The following is a 16,456-nucleotide window of genomic DNA, read 5'->3' on the forward strand; positions in this document are numbered from 1 at the left end:
ATATTGTTGCAAAACATATACAACAATTATATATTTCAGGATGCAAATACATGAGGTAAAATTATAAAGAAAAGCAAGGGATAGAGAAAATTCGGGATAACGTTTAGCTCTGATTAAAGAAGGGTTAAAGAATTGTAGAAGGGTACACTGAAAGCTTGAAAGGGCATTATAATGTGTTTTTCTTAAAATGTTTGGTGATACACAGGTATTCATGATCTGTATTTCTTTTCTTTTCTTTTTTTTTTGAGACGGAGTTTGGCTCTTGTTGCCCAGGCTGGAGCGCAATCGCATGATCTCAGCTTACCACAACCTCTGCCTCCTGGGTTCAAGCGATTCTCCTGCCTCATCCTCCTGAGTAGCTGGGATTACAGGCATGTGCCACCACACCTGGCTAATTCTGTATTTTTAGTAGAGTCAGGGTTTCTCCATGTTTGTCAGGCTGGTCTCCAACTCCCAACCTCAGGTTATCTGCCGGCATCGGCCTTCCAAAGTGTTGGGATTATAGGCATGAGCCACCACGCCCCGCCCTGTATTTCTTATGTATGTATTAGAAATTTTATTTTTTAGCTACTAAATATTTTTATAATTTTAAAGGAAGTAGTTTAACTTTCTAAACTATGTAATACAATTCAATAACACATCAAAAATATCTATTTACTTTTAAAATATTTTGATTTGTATATTTGAAGATATAAAATTGCAACAAATCATTTCAGAAGCTAACTCACAATGTTTTTTTAGGAAAGTTGGAAGATTAAAACAAAATGGGCTACCTACTCATCAAGAAAGATATTCTGTCTTCAAAGGCACTGGCTACTAACAGATAACATATTCAACTAACTGCTTTAAAAGCAAGACCATTAAAAAAACTAACAAAACAGGATAATCTAATGGCAGTAATCAGCCCACAGGGTGAATTCTCTCTTGTAAAAAAGCTCATCAATTGTTTCTTTGCTAATTAAAATGAATATTATTCCTGTAAAATGAACCAAAAAGTTGTATGAAACCTGAAATCCCAAAAGAGATCTATAATCTACAAGAATAAGTATGCAATTTTAATGGAAGGAAAAGGAGAGGACTGTTTTTATCTTTGCTTTTTTTCACATCTTAAAAGTAATCAACCTGTTGGCCAGTTAACAATTCTTTTATATTATTATTGTCTGACCTAAAAATTGACACTTGATAAATTAGAAACTTGCAAAATTTTAAGATTAGTGACAAAATGACCATTGGCTATTGTTGACTATAATGTGAAACTTTTGTCCTTAATGAAATAAGGTAATAAATTATTATTAACATTTTTAGAAATAAGTATGTTTTACTGTTGTTCATTGAAGAGTATATATCATGACTATAAACATAAATATGCATTTAACCTTTATTCATTAAGTACAACCAGAATTAGAAATGAGAGGATCTATTTTGTTGAAGGGCAGATTAATTACATTAAAATATTTATTTTATTTTATCATCAATATCTTAGAAAAAATGAAATGCTAAAGATTTATTCTGTTTTAAAGTTCAGCTTTAATAATACATGGCAATAAAATATGTATTTGCATTTCAATTCAGTTCACATAGTAATTCAAACTTTGTTTTGTTAAATTAGCGCACTTACATATCAGAAAGAAATAGTTTAAATGAGCAATATTTTATTTATTCAATAATTTGTTTCATTGCCCCTGACTTTGGTTATAGACAAGAGGTTAATTTTGTTAATTTTCCTTCTAAAATGTCATAATATGTTATACTAAAGAGTTTACAGAGTAGATGCAAAAAAGGAAATTATATATTTAAATATTTGATTTCCTAGTATATCAAATTAGTAATTTGGCAATCTAAACCTATTAGAAATATAAATTTCCATACACAAATCAGTGTAAATTTGGCTCCCCACTCTTTAGGAAAGGTTGATGCTAGATTTTATGTTATATGTCATTTACAATGTTATCTCACTCGGAATAAAGTGAGAAAATTCAGGTTAAAATTTTTGACACATTTTAAAAATAGGAATATAGAAGGAATATTATCAAAACACACAATATATAATCCCTTATTTACACAATACAATTTGGACAAGACGTTCAATGAAATAAGGATGAGACTGTCATTTGTGTGACTTTTACAAATGAATGAAATTTATTCCTTTTATCATTACAGTCTTTTTCATTCTAATGAGTCCAAGTCTCTCAATGTTATTTTATGCTATGTATATTCAGTTTGAGGATATATAATTTTATTGTAAAATTCTTGGGCTAGAAATAAATTTAACATTTTTATATAAAAAATCTTATAGTATAACCCTCTAATTTAACCGCTCAGGAATTTTAAACCTATCTATATGATGTATCTTACTGTAAATCATACAGCTAATCTTCGTCTCTCAATTCTTACTGTTGGTGAATAGCTGAAAATACCCTTTAACTTCTCAATGCATTCCTTCTAGTCTTTCTTAGATTTATAGTAATCCTCCTAGTTCGTGGCTAAGTGATTAGAGAACCAATTCTGTTACAATTTTATGTAAACTGAGAACTAATAGGATGGAAGCAGAAACTTGGGAAGCATTAATGTGAACAATATTAGATGCATGCTAGAGACTTTTTCCTAAATTTCTTCTAAAAATTTTCGCTTAGTTCTAGATAGCGAAAGTGTCAAAACAGTAAGACATAACTAAAATTTGTACATTTATGCTATTTTGCCCTGTATTAAATTGCTCTTCAGCAGAATTTTTAATATCAAAAATATTCTAATAGTTTTGCTATTATTATTAATAAATGATTTATTAATATTAGTGATCTTTTTTTTTTTTTGGAGACTGAGTCTTGCTCTGTCACTGAGGCTGGAGTGCAATGGTGCAATCTTGGCTCACTGCAACCTACACCTCCTGGGTTCAAGTGATTCTCCTGCCTCAGCCTCCCAAGTAGCTGGGATTACAGGGACCCGCCACCACACCCAGCTAATTTTTATATTTTAGTAGAGGTGGGGTTTCACCATGTTGGTCAGGCTGGTCTCAAACTCCCGACCTCAGGTGATTCACCTGCCTCGGCCTCCCAAAGTGTTAGGATTACAGGTATGAGTCACCGTGCCTGAATGAAGCTACTTTTGGTTGGCACAAAGAGGTATTTCCCAATTTTATACATACATATTTATTTAATAATAAATGTACTCTTTTGAATAGCTTTTATTCAAGTAATATTTTGTTCTGGTTACAAAAATAATATATATTTATTACAGGAAATTCAAAAAATGAAGAATAAAGACTATTAGACTACTTATATTCCCATTCTTTTGTGTACCTTTTGTGTCTTTTTTCTAAGCCCATAATATACTACCAATTCTCTTTCCTTTCTCTATATAAGTGCACATGCACACAACATGTAATGTATGTAGTTCTGTACCCTGCTCTTTCACTTAACCTAACACTCTGATGTCAAAGTGATTTTTTTTTCTACAGTCAGAAATTCCTTCTTTTTATAGGGAATACCTCAAAAGCACTGGAAAAATAAAAGAGCATCATAGGAGACAGTAATAGCTTCCTAGGAAATATCATTTTACACTGACCTTTCCCATTTAATAAGATTACTTTTTAGTATTTGAATTGTAAAGAGGTTATGATAAACACTAAAACTAAATATTACCTGTTTCAGTCATAAAAAATATAAAGACAACAAAACCGTATGTTTAATAAAAATCATATAGTAGCTAGCTTGCCTAGAAGCTGTGATATATACTTTAAGAAAATAAATATTTTAAAATTCACAGATGCTGCAAAGCCCCGGTCAAACATAAATTACAATCTGTTTTTATGTAACAGTAAAAATTTCAAAAGACTCTTACCAACTCTCAATTTGTATCACAGATACACTTTCTGTCTCTGCTCGTAGAATGTAAACCACATTTATTTCTATATCTGTGTATATTTTAAAATAAATTACCCCAGAAAACAAAATGTTGGATATACTGTGTTCAACTGCAATCCAACAGAGAAAGCAAAACCTTATATTTCCTCCAAAAATCCTGTAGTATATTTGGTGATAATTTTGTAATAATTATAGAATTTGAATGCAGCATCCATTTATTTGCAAAAGTATAAGCAATATTATAATTATGAGATGACTCAATACATTTCGTAAATGATTCTCCAATATTATTATAACAATTCGCCTTTTCTTGTTTGTGTTCAGTACTATCAAATACAGAAAGAACTCTACTTACCATTCTGGGAAAGATGAAATTTTTCATTGTGCCATAAATACCCTAAAAAGTAAAGAAAATATTATTATTTATTATACCTCCATCCACAGGGATCCTAACTGCCAAATGTAATGCATCAGCAGCAAAACAAAAATAAAGTAAATCTATAGCAGAAAACACAAATCAGTGTTCTAAGAATTCTTGAACATATATGACTATGGACAGAGCTACCATAGGACTAAGCAATTGTTTTGATAAGTACTTTCAAATACAGGAATAAACTGTTTTCCGCAAAAGAAATGTAAAATTAGGAGAAAATTGCCAATATATATACATTTTTTTACTCAGCCCTTTAGCTCACTTGAATTTTTTTTATTGATAGAGATGAGACAGCTATATCTAAAACTCTTTAAGGGAATATATGCTTTTCTCACATCTAATAATTAATGCTATTAATATTGATCAGTTTTTTTTTAAGTATAATAAACCTAACTGGAGAAAAATACACTGAGTTCATATCCCTCTGTCAAAACTATACAATGGCTAAGGAAATTTTAATAGATAACATATATATGAAGGACATTTGCTTGAATTTTATCAATAAAATATTTCAGACCTTTAGAAATTTTTTCTAGTGAAGTAATTTTGAATAAACATTATGATATGTTAAGATATCTTTGGAATAATTATTCCCAAGAAATATATTGTTTCTGTAAATGAAAACTAGCTAAAATTTCAAACTACTAATGTTTCCCAAATTAAAACACTAATGTTTAAATGTTAAAAACTAGCTAAAATTTCAAACACTAATGTTTCCAAATTAAAAAGTTGTTTGCTGTTGTTGTTGTTGAAGAATAAAATTGGGATTTGAAGGATGTCCTACTTAGATTTTCACATAGAAAAATATCTTCTTATTTAGACAATTTTTCTCTTTAAAAGAATACTAAAGTCAGTCAAATTCTGTAATGATTCAGGAATTGTCTCTATGACAGTAGTTTAAGGAAATTATTAGTTTGTATCTAATTATAAATATTAATAATGTCTTTCAAAATTTTGTGTGTATTGATTTTTAATGCAAGCTTTTAATGGAAACAAAATTTAAACATAGAAATATGTTATTGTACATGGTACTTATTCCTAAAGAATTATCAATATGATTTTTGATATTTTAACTCATATCAATCTGCTAAAAAAAAGTATTTTTAAGCACCAGCTCCTGAAGAGGGCAGCACGTTCTAGATATTATTTGAATTCTAAGCTCAAATGTGACAGCTTTGACTTTAGTATACTTTTTTTGAGAACTAGAGGGGAAAAAAATGGATATGTTTTATAGACGTCTGTTCTCATGATATAATAAACCAGCAGAAAGCCTAGGCAGTTGCAGGCCAAGGTCAAAACTGTATTTGATTATTAAAAGAGAACATTCAAATTAGACACCTAAAGCAATGTATTTAGAAAAGAAACAACAAAATACTAGTAAGGAGATGTTCCATGAGGAATGCATTTTATCTTGATACTATAGGTAACTTTTTCTATTGGCAGTGCATTGACTGTCGAAACTACTAAAGGGGTTAGATTTAATGATCTCACTTCTTGCACATTTCATCTCAATTGCTATGGCAACATTCAGTTGCCTCAGCAGCAATGCACACTTTAATCAGATATTTCCTCCTCATTTCTCTATAAGCCAAACTGTGTAGTCAAATTTACAACCAAGTCCTGATGAATCTGATAACACCTCTTACAATTTAATGGACAACTTGCCTCCACCCACACATATAAATGTTTTCAGAGAGTCTTATAACTATTGGACAAGTATAAGACTTGATAAGAATATATGTTTGGAATTTCTTACTTCACTGATTGAAAAAAAAATTTTTTTTTTTTTTTTGCTATTTTCTCTACCATTTCTTTTTTTTAGAAGTTTTTCACCAATTTGAAACTCACTGCAGCCAGTCACTACCTTGGGGTCCCCTGTCCTCACAGGAGAGTGCATGAGTAAAAGAAACAACCTCCAGTGTTCAAATGTCAATTTTCATCAAGTCTATTGAATTATTTACCTTTTATCTGAACATATTTGGGATTGGCACGTCAGAGAGCCATTTTCTATTGCTTGAATACAGGTCAGAGAAGGAAGGAAAATAAAGATAAAGCAAAATCTGATAGAGCAGGAAAACTGTAGAATATTATACTTAAACAGATGTCCAAGTATGAAGGAAATTTGGTCAAACTTCAGTAATACAGCAATTTTAATGAGAAGTAAAAGCATGATGCGTTAAATTATTGATGACACTTTGGTGAATATTAAACATCTATATTGTTGAACAAATCATCACTTAAGTATTTTGTAAAAGACTAGAAAAATCTTTTGTGGGCATATAAGGAATATTCAAACTGTCCTGCAGTCTGATTTAAAATATTAGTTAATTATAATTTCATAAATGTTTTGAGTTTTGCAAATAGTGACTACATTTTAATTTGACACTGTGTAATAAAAATTTTTTAAACTCTGATTAAGAAGCAAAGTGATCTAAGATCTTTCTCACAGTTTTAATGGCTGCTAAAATTTGTATTTAGATACCAATCATTTTTATCCTGAAGTTGTGACATTTCTCTGGTGAGAAGTTTTACTCCAGTAGGTGACAGTAATATTTCAGCATGCTATTTCAATCACCACTTAGTAGCATCTAGTAATATTTTCATTAAAAGGCAATGAAAAAGATGCTTTCTGTAGCTGGATTTATCACTGTGATGTTTAAACACCAAATTCTAGATTATGTCTTATGTATTATAGGTGACTAATTACAAGCAATGAAATCTAACCAAACCTTGAAAAGATTATTTAAAGTACAGGTCTTATATATTTTTAACTATAATTGAGGCTAGTATTAGCAGACCGTGTTCAAAATGTGGTTATTGAAAAGCTAACTTCTTATTAATGTTACAGTTTAGAAGCCCTGTAACCTTAGGAGTAGCTGAAGGAATAACAGAAGTTTAATTTTAAAAATATATATGCATATAAAGGAAGCATGGAACCTATCTTCACATTTGAAGGTCTTTATCTAATGGATACTGTAAATGTCTTAGAAAACTAAGACAAATGGTAGAAGTTCCTGAGAATTGGATTCCAGTTCCATATTTAAAAAACTTAAAGCAATTAGAATAGCTTAAACAATGACACAAGCCATGAAGCAGCAATTCCTTTGTGTAGGCATATTCCATGAAATGTTAGCATATGAACACTTCATTTTCTGTTCTTAAATTCTAAGACAACATTGTAGAAAATGTGATCGAACCACGCCACAGATTTAGATCTAGGAATTACGATGAGTCACTTCTTAATGAATTTTTCAAAGACCAGCGCTTTATGTCAGTATGGAAACCTAGCAATGAACTGCAAACAGCATATTCAGCAGCAAGTGTGCAAATCCTGCTCTGGAGAAACAGACTAAATGAGAAAAACAAACAGGTCTTAGTGATGAGTTATCTAAAACCTCCAAGAAGACATATAAATCGACCCTAAGTGGCATTCATTCAAGCACCTCAGGTGATGCCAGGGAGTGAGTAGAGGTGAGGAATGAGTTCCCCTTTCAGTCTTGACTTGGCTCTTGTACCTAAAACTGGGGTGCTGCCAGACAACACTTATGCTGTGGCCTATGTGAGACTTGTTCTCTGGATGAAGGGAAGATTTTGGCACCATCCTCAAACTCTATGTTCACTTAAGAAATAATAAGTGCTCAATTAAGGGCCCAGAGCTTTTCTTCTGTATCCAGAGAAATTAAAAGTTGAAGACAAAATTGCACTTCATGTGGGAAAGCTCATCTTCTGCAAGAATGCTGAGTAAGATAAAGGAACGTTGTAACCAATTTGAAGGTTATAAATATAAAGTAATTGCTGATTCTTGAATCAAAGTAATGTGCATTTTTCATGTAACATTAGATCTTGTAAAGTTGTAGTTTATGTTCCTTGGAAATAGTGTTTTTACTTAGTTTGGGTTTGAAGTTTCCCTGGGTGACCCCACTCCTGAATCACATTGAAGGAACCAAGGGGCTCACTAATGGTCTTGAATAGTATCTAACCTTACCATACTCCAGTGCTGCTGCTTGCAGCTTGAGCTCTTTCAAATATTGGCTGCCTGCCTAAGCATCTGTTTCTACCTAAAGAGTTGATAGAGTAGTTTTCCAACAAGAAAAGTTAACTTTTGATAAAATAAAAACTTCAGCTGAATTAACTATAAAGTAGTTTAACTGAGCAATGAACGATTCGTGAATTGGGCAGCCCCCAGATTCACAGCAGATTCACTGAGACTCCAGCATAGCCACATGGTGGAAGAAGATTTATAGACAAAAAAGAAAAATGATGTACAGAAATTGGCAGTGAGACACAGAAACAGCTGGATTGATTACAGGTTGGTGTTTACCTTATTTGAACACAGTTTGAACACTTAGCAGTCTAGGAGTGGTTGAAGTTCGGCCACTGTGATTGGCCAAGATGCAGTTATTGTTACAGATGCATACTTCTAAGTTAGGTTTTCAATTTTGTCTGACTATTAATCTAGGTTACAATTCATCCACAAGGACTCAGATATAGAAGTAGAGTCCCTCTCAGGCCGTATTTAGTTTGCTTTAACACTTTTATTTTTACTATTAATATGAGATGTTATTATACTTCATTAAGTATTTTATTTCCTCTGCCCCTCCAGACCTTTTTAAATCAAATGTTTACATTAACTTAGGTTGGTTAAAATTCCTACTGCTGGCCAGGCATAGTGGCTCATGCCTATAGTCTCAGCACTTTGGGAGGCTGAGGCGGGTGGATCACCTGAGGTCAGAAGTTTGAGACCATCCTGACCAACATGGTGAAACCCATCTCTACTAAATACAAAAAAAATTAGCTGGGCTTGGTGGTGCACGCCTGCAGTCCCAGCTACTTGGGAGGCTGAGGCAGGAGAATTGCTTGAACCTGGGAGGTGGAGGTTGCAGTGAGCCAAGATTACGCCATTGCACTCCAGCCTGGGCAACAAAAGCAAAACTCTCTCTAAAAAAAAAAATAAAAAAATAAATAAAAAGCCCAACAACAACAAGATTCCTCCTGCTGAGGTTTTGCTAGCAAATGGTCATGAAGCTTCTTTCCAAATGCTCACTCACAAAGGCTTTTACTAGCCAATCCATTTGGTTGGCTTTATTCCAACACAGTCTCTGGTGATAGCAAACATTAGCTACAGAGAAACAGAAACTTCCATGGCACCCCAGAGGAACTTTTTGATCCGAAAGACACTCCTAGTAAACCAAAGCGTCACTACAGCTTCATGAACGTTTCCTTATGTCATGAGTAACAGTAGGAGGAAAGGGTGGCTGCATTTCTACAATGGTTGTCATGTGTGTAAACTGAGTTCCCAACTGGAGATCAAAGAGTGTCTTCAATCAACAAGTATTTATTTAGTGCCTATCATGTCTAAAATTTAAGGAGTTGGAAAAGGACAAATAGGAGCTATTTTAAATTTCTGTTTTTTTGTTAATGAATGGAGAAAGACATATTGCTGACCTTTAAAAATATCACAATTATCTATAGAAGGGAAAATTCACATGAAACAATTAAAACACAACATCTCTTTGTCATGCCCCTAACAATTAAAATAGTTCATCTGTTTCATACTACAAAAGGTTTTAATATATTTTAACAGTATTATTTCCATTAAGTATTCTAACGAAAAAGCACAAATTTTGTGGCTTTATTCAATATGTTCCTGCACCCTCACATCTACTCACTTGTCCCTCTTGCCTATGGAACTTAAGACATCTCTACAGAATATATGATAGCTCTGATTGGGAACTGACAGAGTGGGGAAAGTCTTGTATTCTTGTTTTACTGAGGCCAATGCAACAATATCAGGTAAATAATAATAAGAGTTAAGAAAATGCATATTCAATGAATAATGAATGAATGGCAAATAAAAGAAGAATGGAATTGGGGTTGTCCTAAGTACAAGAAGTATTCAACAAGATTAGTGTAGTTGGGAATAGCCTTAGTTTCATGAAAGATATGGGACTTTTCACTGGTCTTCAAGAATGGACGAGAGTCAGAGATAGTAGATGTAAGGAAATAAGATATTTCCAGTGAAGTTAAGAGCATGAGCAAAGGGATTGCTTTAGATGCAGAGAAATCAATGAAAAAATTTAATTCTTCTTGATAAGACTGTGGATTGTATGATGGGTTAGCGATTTTGTTTGGTTTAGATTAAAGGATATTATAAAGAAATGTTTCTCAAACTCAAACTTGCATACCTGGGGATCTTGTTAAAATGAAGAACCTAATTTAATCGGTCTGGACTGAGGTGTGAGATTATCTATTTCTATCAAGTTCCCAGATGATGTTTGTGCTGATGCCATGCTGTGAATTGCAGGACTGTGGAAGATCCTTGAAGCTAGATAGGGTCGTTTGGGCTTGATATAGCAGGCATTCAAAAACGACTCTGTGTCCTCTAGCAGTTACAGCATGATGAAAACTGCACTTTAGGGAGATTAGTGTGTCAACCTCATGAAAAGTATGCTAAAGAAGAGAGAGTGTGGAATAGGAAAACCACCTGGGAGCCTGTCTACACTTTCTCTGCGTATTTCATAGATTTGGTGCTCAATTATCTGTTGATTGATTAGTTTGTGTGGATATGGTCAATTCAAAGGCAGTTTCTCAGTAAGATAATTGTAGTCTCAGTGACTTTTTGAAAACAAGTCAAGTTTAGGTAAAACACATGGGGAATCCATGAATGTTCTTTCCCTCTTCTCCATCTGGAAAAATTGTATTCATTCTTTAAAAGACTTGAAATGTTAACTCTTTTGTTCTTATCATAGTATAAAATTATAATTATGCCTTTATATGTACCTCTCACATATATAATAATGATAATGATAATTAGCAATAATACCAAACTACTGCTTTGAGTGCTTATTAGTAGTACCAGGCAAACTGCTAAAGAATTTTTATAAGGAAATCTTTATTCCAATGCTGTGACAAATACTACAATTAATCATCCACACATATCCACAAATAAAAAATAGATTTAAGGATATATTTAGGGTTAGGGTTAGATATATATATCTTGTGTGTCCTAACATTTTAACATTGTGTTGCATATGTATCAGTGAATATATTTATTCTGAGAATCAACACAATGTGTTCTAAGAATCACAAATTTCTTAGTGTAGCTTCTATTTTTGCCTGGTATTTTCACCTTTGTTCCTTATCTCCAATAATTATAACAATGGCTAACAATTAGTGTTTCTTATCCCTCAGGTACAAATTTAAGCAATTAGCATGAGTTGTCTCATTTAATCTTCATAATAATTTGGGTGTTATTACCCCTATTTTATATGTGAAGAAAAAGAGTCACAAAGAGATTCATTTGTCTACATTTCCAAAGCTACAAAGCAAGAAAGTTGGACTTGGAATCTACCACTACTTTCCTTCCACTGTGGGAAAGAAAAAAAGAAAGGGGGGGGAGGGAGGGAGGGAAAAGAGAGAGAGAGAAAGAAAAGAGAAAGAAAGAAAAAGAAAAAAGAGAAAAAGAAAAGGGAGAGAGGAAGGGAGGAAGGAAGGAAAGAAGGCAGGAAGGGCCAGCTATGGTGGCTCATGCCTGCAGGGGAGGGTGAACCAGGTGTGGCAGCTCATGCCTGTAATCCCAGCACTTTGGGAGGCCAAATTGAGCAGATCACGAGGTCAGGAGTTCAAGACCAGCCTGGCCAAGTTGGTGAAACCTCACCTCTACTAAAAGTACAAAAATGAGCCGGTTGTGGTGATGTATGCCTATAATTCCAGCTACTCAGGAGGCTGAGACAGAGAATTGCTTGAACCAGGAAGGCAGAGGTTGCAGTGATCTGAGATTGTACCACTGCACTCTAGCCTGGGCGAAAGAGTGAGACTCCATCAACTAAAAAAAAAAAAAAAAAGAAGAAGAAGAAGGAAGGAGGGAGGGAGGGAGGGAGAAATGGAGAAAGGGAGTTCATTAAGTCTAAAAAGGCTTATTGTCACTTTTTGGCTTCTATCAGCATACCACCATGCCAGATCAGGAGGAAGTCCCTGCTGGCTGGCAGATGTGTAGTCATGGGGTAAAATCTTTTCTATGATGGGCCCCACCCCCTTGTCTTCTCTTCAGTGACACTCCAAATCCCTTAGATCACAACTCAATTTCACAATAGAATAAAGAATATTTCCCCAAAATATGTACCATCATATATTCCAAAAAGATAGTCTCCTTTAAACATTTTCCATTTAGGGAAAGACATTCAGGTTCTGGGATTCCTTGCTGGTATTAGAAGTAATAATGACAATCTTCCAGATATTTGAAGTGTTAGATATGATAGAAAGAGTTACTTGCCTGATCAACTAAAAAACGGATCAAAACCAAATAGAATATTTTATTCTACTTCATGAGTTTATATTCTAATATAAATTTTTAATACTTAAATTCTAAAATGACAAACTGGATATTCTAATATCACAATTTTTGAAATTATGTACTTTTGTAATTTGTTTTAAAGAATATTATTCTATTTCTCACCAATATACTTTTGGGCAAATAAATCTTTGATAGTATATTCAATCCTCACTCCATAAATGTACTTGATGCTCTAACTTTACCTGTGTGGTTTGGCTCTGTGTCCCCACCCAAATCTCATCTTGTAGCTCCCAGAATTCGCACATGTTGCTAGGGGGACCTGGTGTAGGATGACTGAATCATGGGAGCGGGTATTTCCCATGCTGTTCTCATGATAGTGAATGGGTCTCTCGAGATCTGATTATTTTAAAAACAGGAGTTTCTCTGCACAAGCTCTCTCTCTGCCTGCCACCATCCACATAAGATGTGACTTGCTCCTCCGTGCCTCCTGCCATGGTTGTGAGGCCTCCCCAGCCTTGTGGAACTGTGAATCCGGTTAAACCTCATTCCTCTGTAAATTGCCCACTCTCGGGTATGTCTTTATCGGCAGTGTGAAATTGGACTAATACACACACCTAGACATTGATGACATGAATTGATACAGTGATGTTTTCAGTACCATTCTAGCACATTTTCAAGCATAGTCTGCATAGCCTGCTCTTGTTGGAATTCACTACATGTTTACACAGCCAGGAAATGATGTAATCTATTATTTGCTGTACTCTTTTAAAATAGTTGTATTATAGCAATGTAAGTAATATAAAAATGTTACCTGTCCATATATTATTTCTACTAAATTTTCTTTCTCTAGGGAAGTATCATTTTTTGCTTAAATAACATTTGTTGCTTAATACCTACTGTAGCTATTTGGCTTCTTAATACTAAAGGAAGTACTTTAAAAGGCCTTTAAGACAAAAAAAAATGGAAAACCAGCTAGACACAGTGGCTCATGACTGTATCCCAGCAACGTGACAAAACCCTGTGTCTACAAAAGATACAAAAATTAGCCAGATCTGGCGGCATGCACCTGCAGTCCCAGCTACTCAGGAGGCTAAGGTGGGAAGATCCACGTGAGCCCAAGGAAGTCAAGGAGGCTGCAGTGAGCTGTGATCATGCTACTGCACTCCAAACTGGGCAACAGAATGAGACTCTGTCTCAAAAAAAGAAGGAAAGAAACAGAAAACCATTACTAAATTATCAGTACCAAATGTCTAAGAGATCATAATTGTTTTCATTGGAACTGTCATAAAGTATACTGCCTTTTTTCTTTCATTGTTATAATGCTGTAATCTTAGAGTGGAGATGTTTGGGAAAGCCCTCTGCTTTCTATACCTCAGATTGTGTCTTAATCTATTTGGGCTGCTATAACAAAATATCATCAAATGGGTGGCTTATAAACAAGAGAAATGTATTTTTCACAGTTCTGGAGGCAGGGAAGTCCAAGATCAAGTGCCTGCACATTCAGTGTCTGGGGAGGCCCTTCCTCTTGGACTTCCTCATAGAGATAGCTTCCTTCTCACTTTAAAGTCACATGGTGGAAGGGGCGAGGGATCTCTCTCTTTATAAGACCACAAAGCCCATTCATTAAGGCTCCACCCTTATGACCTAATCACCTCCCAAAGGTCTCAGCTATTAATCATCACTTTTAAGGTGAAGATTTTAACATATGAATTTGGGGGGGGAACATAAACATTCAGACCGTAGGAAACTGTATTATAAAACCTTATAGTGCCACTGCACTCCTGCCTGGCAATATAGCAAGACTCCATCTCAAAAAAAAAGAAAAATTATAAAATGTAAAAGACTTGTCTGGGCGCAGTGGCTTACGCCTATAATCCCAGCACTTTGGGAGGCCAAGGTGGGCGGGTCACCTGAGGTCGGGAGTTGGAGATCAGCCTGACCAACATGGAGAAACTCCGCCTTTACTAAAAATACAAAATTTTTGAGGCATCGCAGTGCATGCTTGTAATCCCAGCTACTCAGGAGGCTGAGGCAGAAGAATCGCTTGAACCCAGGAGGTAGAGGTTGTGGTGAGCCGAGATCGTGCCATTGCACTTTAGCCTGGGCGACAAGAGTGAAATTCCATCTCAAAAAAAAAAAAAAAAAAAAAAAAAAAAGACACTTCTCTAAACTAACCTGAAAACTATTCCAGGATTATGTCACCAATTCATGGAAGGTATTTAATTTGAATAAATTTTTTTTTTCTTATTTTGAAACAATCTTAAATCACAAAACTGTTGCAATGGCTAATAACATTTTTTCAGAATTATTTGAGAGTAATTTGCCAACATGATACCTATTATTCCCAAATACTTTAACATATTTTTTCTACAATGATATTTTTCTTTATAACTGAAATACAACCAACAAAATCCGAAAGTTAATACTACTGATGTGTCATTATAATCCTCAGATCCCATTCAAACTTTGCCGCTGAGCTTAATGTCTTTTACAGCAAAAGGATCCATTCCAGAATCAAGCATTGAATTTAATTATTATGCATTTTCAGTCTTTTGAGCTAAAACATTTCCTTAATTTTTCCATGACTTTCATGAATGTGACAGTTTTGAAGATTTCGAGTTAGTTGTTTTGTAAGATGCTCCTTGTTTTAGGTTTCTCTTCTGTTTTCTCATTATTAGATTCAGGTTTCCTCTTTTTGGTGGAAAAATCACAAAAGTGATGCTATGTTCATTTCATAGCAACCTATCATGTGGCACATTACTCATGATGTGAATATTGAACTTATGATTAAGATGATCACTGTGTAATCACTCTTTTCCCCCTTTTTATAAGTATATTGCAGGGAAGTATATTAACTTTATTTATGTCAAAATGGACTCATGGATATTCCTTTACCCAATAGGTTATAATCTCCTGTTATTATTATTATTCACTTTGATTGTCAAATTGTCTCAGGGACAGTCAGTGTGAGCCTCTTTAGTCTGACCTCTCTCTTCGACATGTGCCTGGCATTGTTTTAATACTTCCATATTTCAGCACAGTAATATATTCCAGGCTCATTTTGTATTTTTCATGCCCAGCCCTGGAATCAGATATTTGTCTAAGGAGTCTTAATTTCTTTTAGATGAGAACATTATTGAGAAACCATTGTTTTGGGGCTGTCATCATTCTCAGGATCCAGAACAAAGGAGATATATGTGTATTAAAATCCATCTATCCATCCACATGTTACATTGATATTTATTTCCATATGTATCTATATCTATGAAACACTGCTTTCTTCATTTCTAAACCAGTACCACAGGGTCCAGTGTAGTTTCTCTTTCTTGATATTTGTAACAACTTTCTCTGACAATGAAAAATCTGTCTCCTGTTATTTTTAATATGTTGACCTTTTGATCAACCATCCTATGTGTAACCAGTATCCTATTGCTGTTAAATATCTGACCCTTCCCATTCAGATGTCCTGCTCACCCTATTTGAGCTCTGACACTATTTAGGCTACTGAGGCTTTCCTCTCCCACATCACCTAGAGATTTCCACCTTACCGGTCCCAACTTCATAGGTTTAGGTGAATGGAAGGATAGAAAAAGAAGAGAATGAGAAGAAACTGAGATACTTTTGCAAGTGCTTGTCTGCTATGTAGATTCTAATGCTATTGCATATCACATATTTAATTGAAAATTTTTCTTTTTATTTGAGAAACTAAAACCAAAATAATTCTAACTAACTAGACTTCATGTATTTGACAAATATTTATTGAGTGCCTACTCCGTGACAGTATAATAAATTTTAGTAAAAGCTAAATTAACTGCAGTTCTCAATTAATCAATATATTTTACTTACTGGCTTATTTTTTCAGGGAAATTG

At 34.1% G+C, this 16,456-nt stretch overlaps 1 protein-coding gene across 2 annotated transcripts in view; it reads right to left on the reverse strand.

The window, feature by feature from the left end:
- The window catches only part of ADGRL2 (adhesion G protein-coupled receptor L2), a 416,407-nt gene that overhangs the window by 225,429 nt on the left and 174,522 nt on the right, over positions 1 to 16,456 (reverse strand). For both annotated transcript variants that reach the window (XM_032296453.1, XM_032296455.1), the window contains exon 2: positions 4,216 to 4,257. The gene's annotated coding sequence lies outside the window, so the exon portion shown is untranslated. The remainder of the gene's footprint in view (positions 1 to 4,215; positions 4,258 to 16,456) is intronic.

Source organism: Sapajus apella, unplaced genomic scaffold, assembly GCF_009761245.1.
Source record: "Sapajus apella isolate SASKATOON/1434 unplaced genomic scaffold, GSC_monkey_1.0 scaffold36, whole genome shotgun sequence".
NCBI lineage: Eukaryota > Metazoa > Chordata > Mammalia > Primates > Cebidae > Sapajus > Sapajus apella.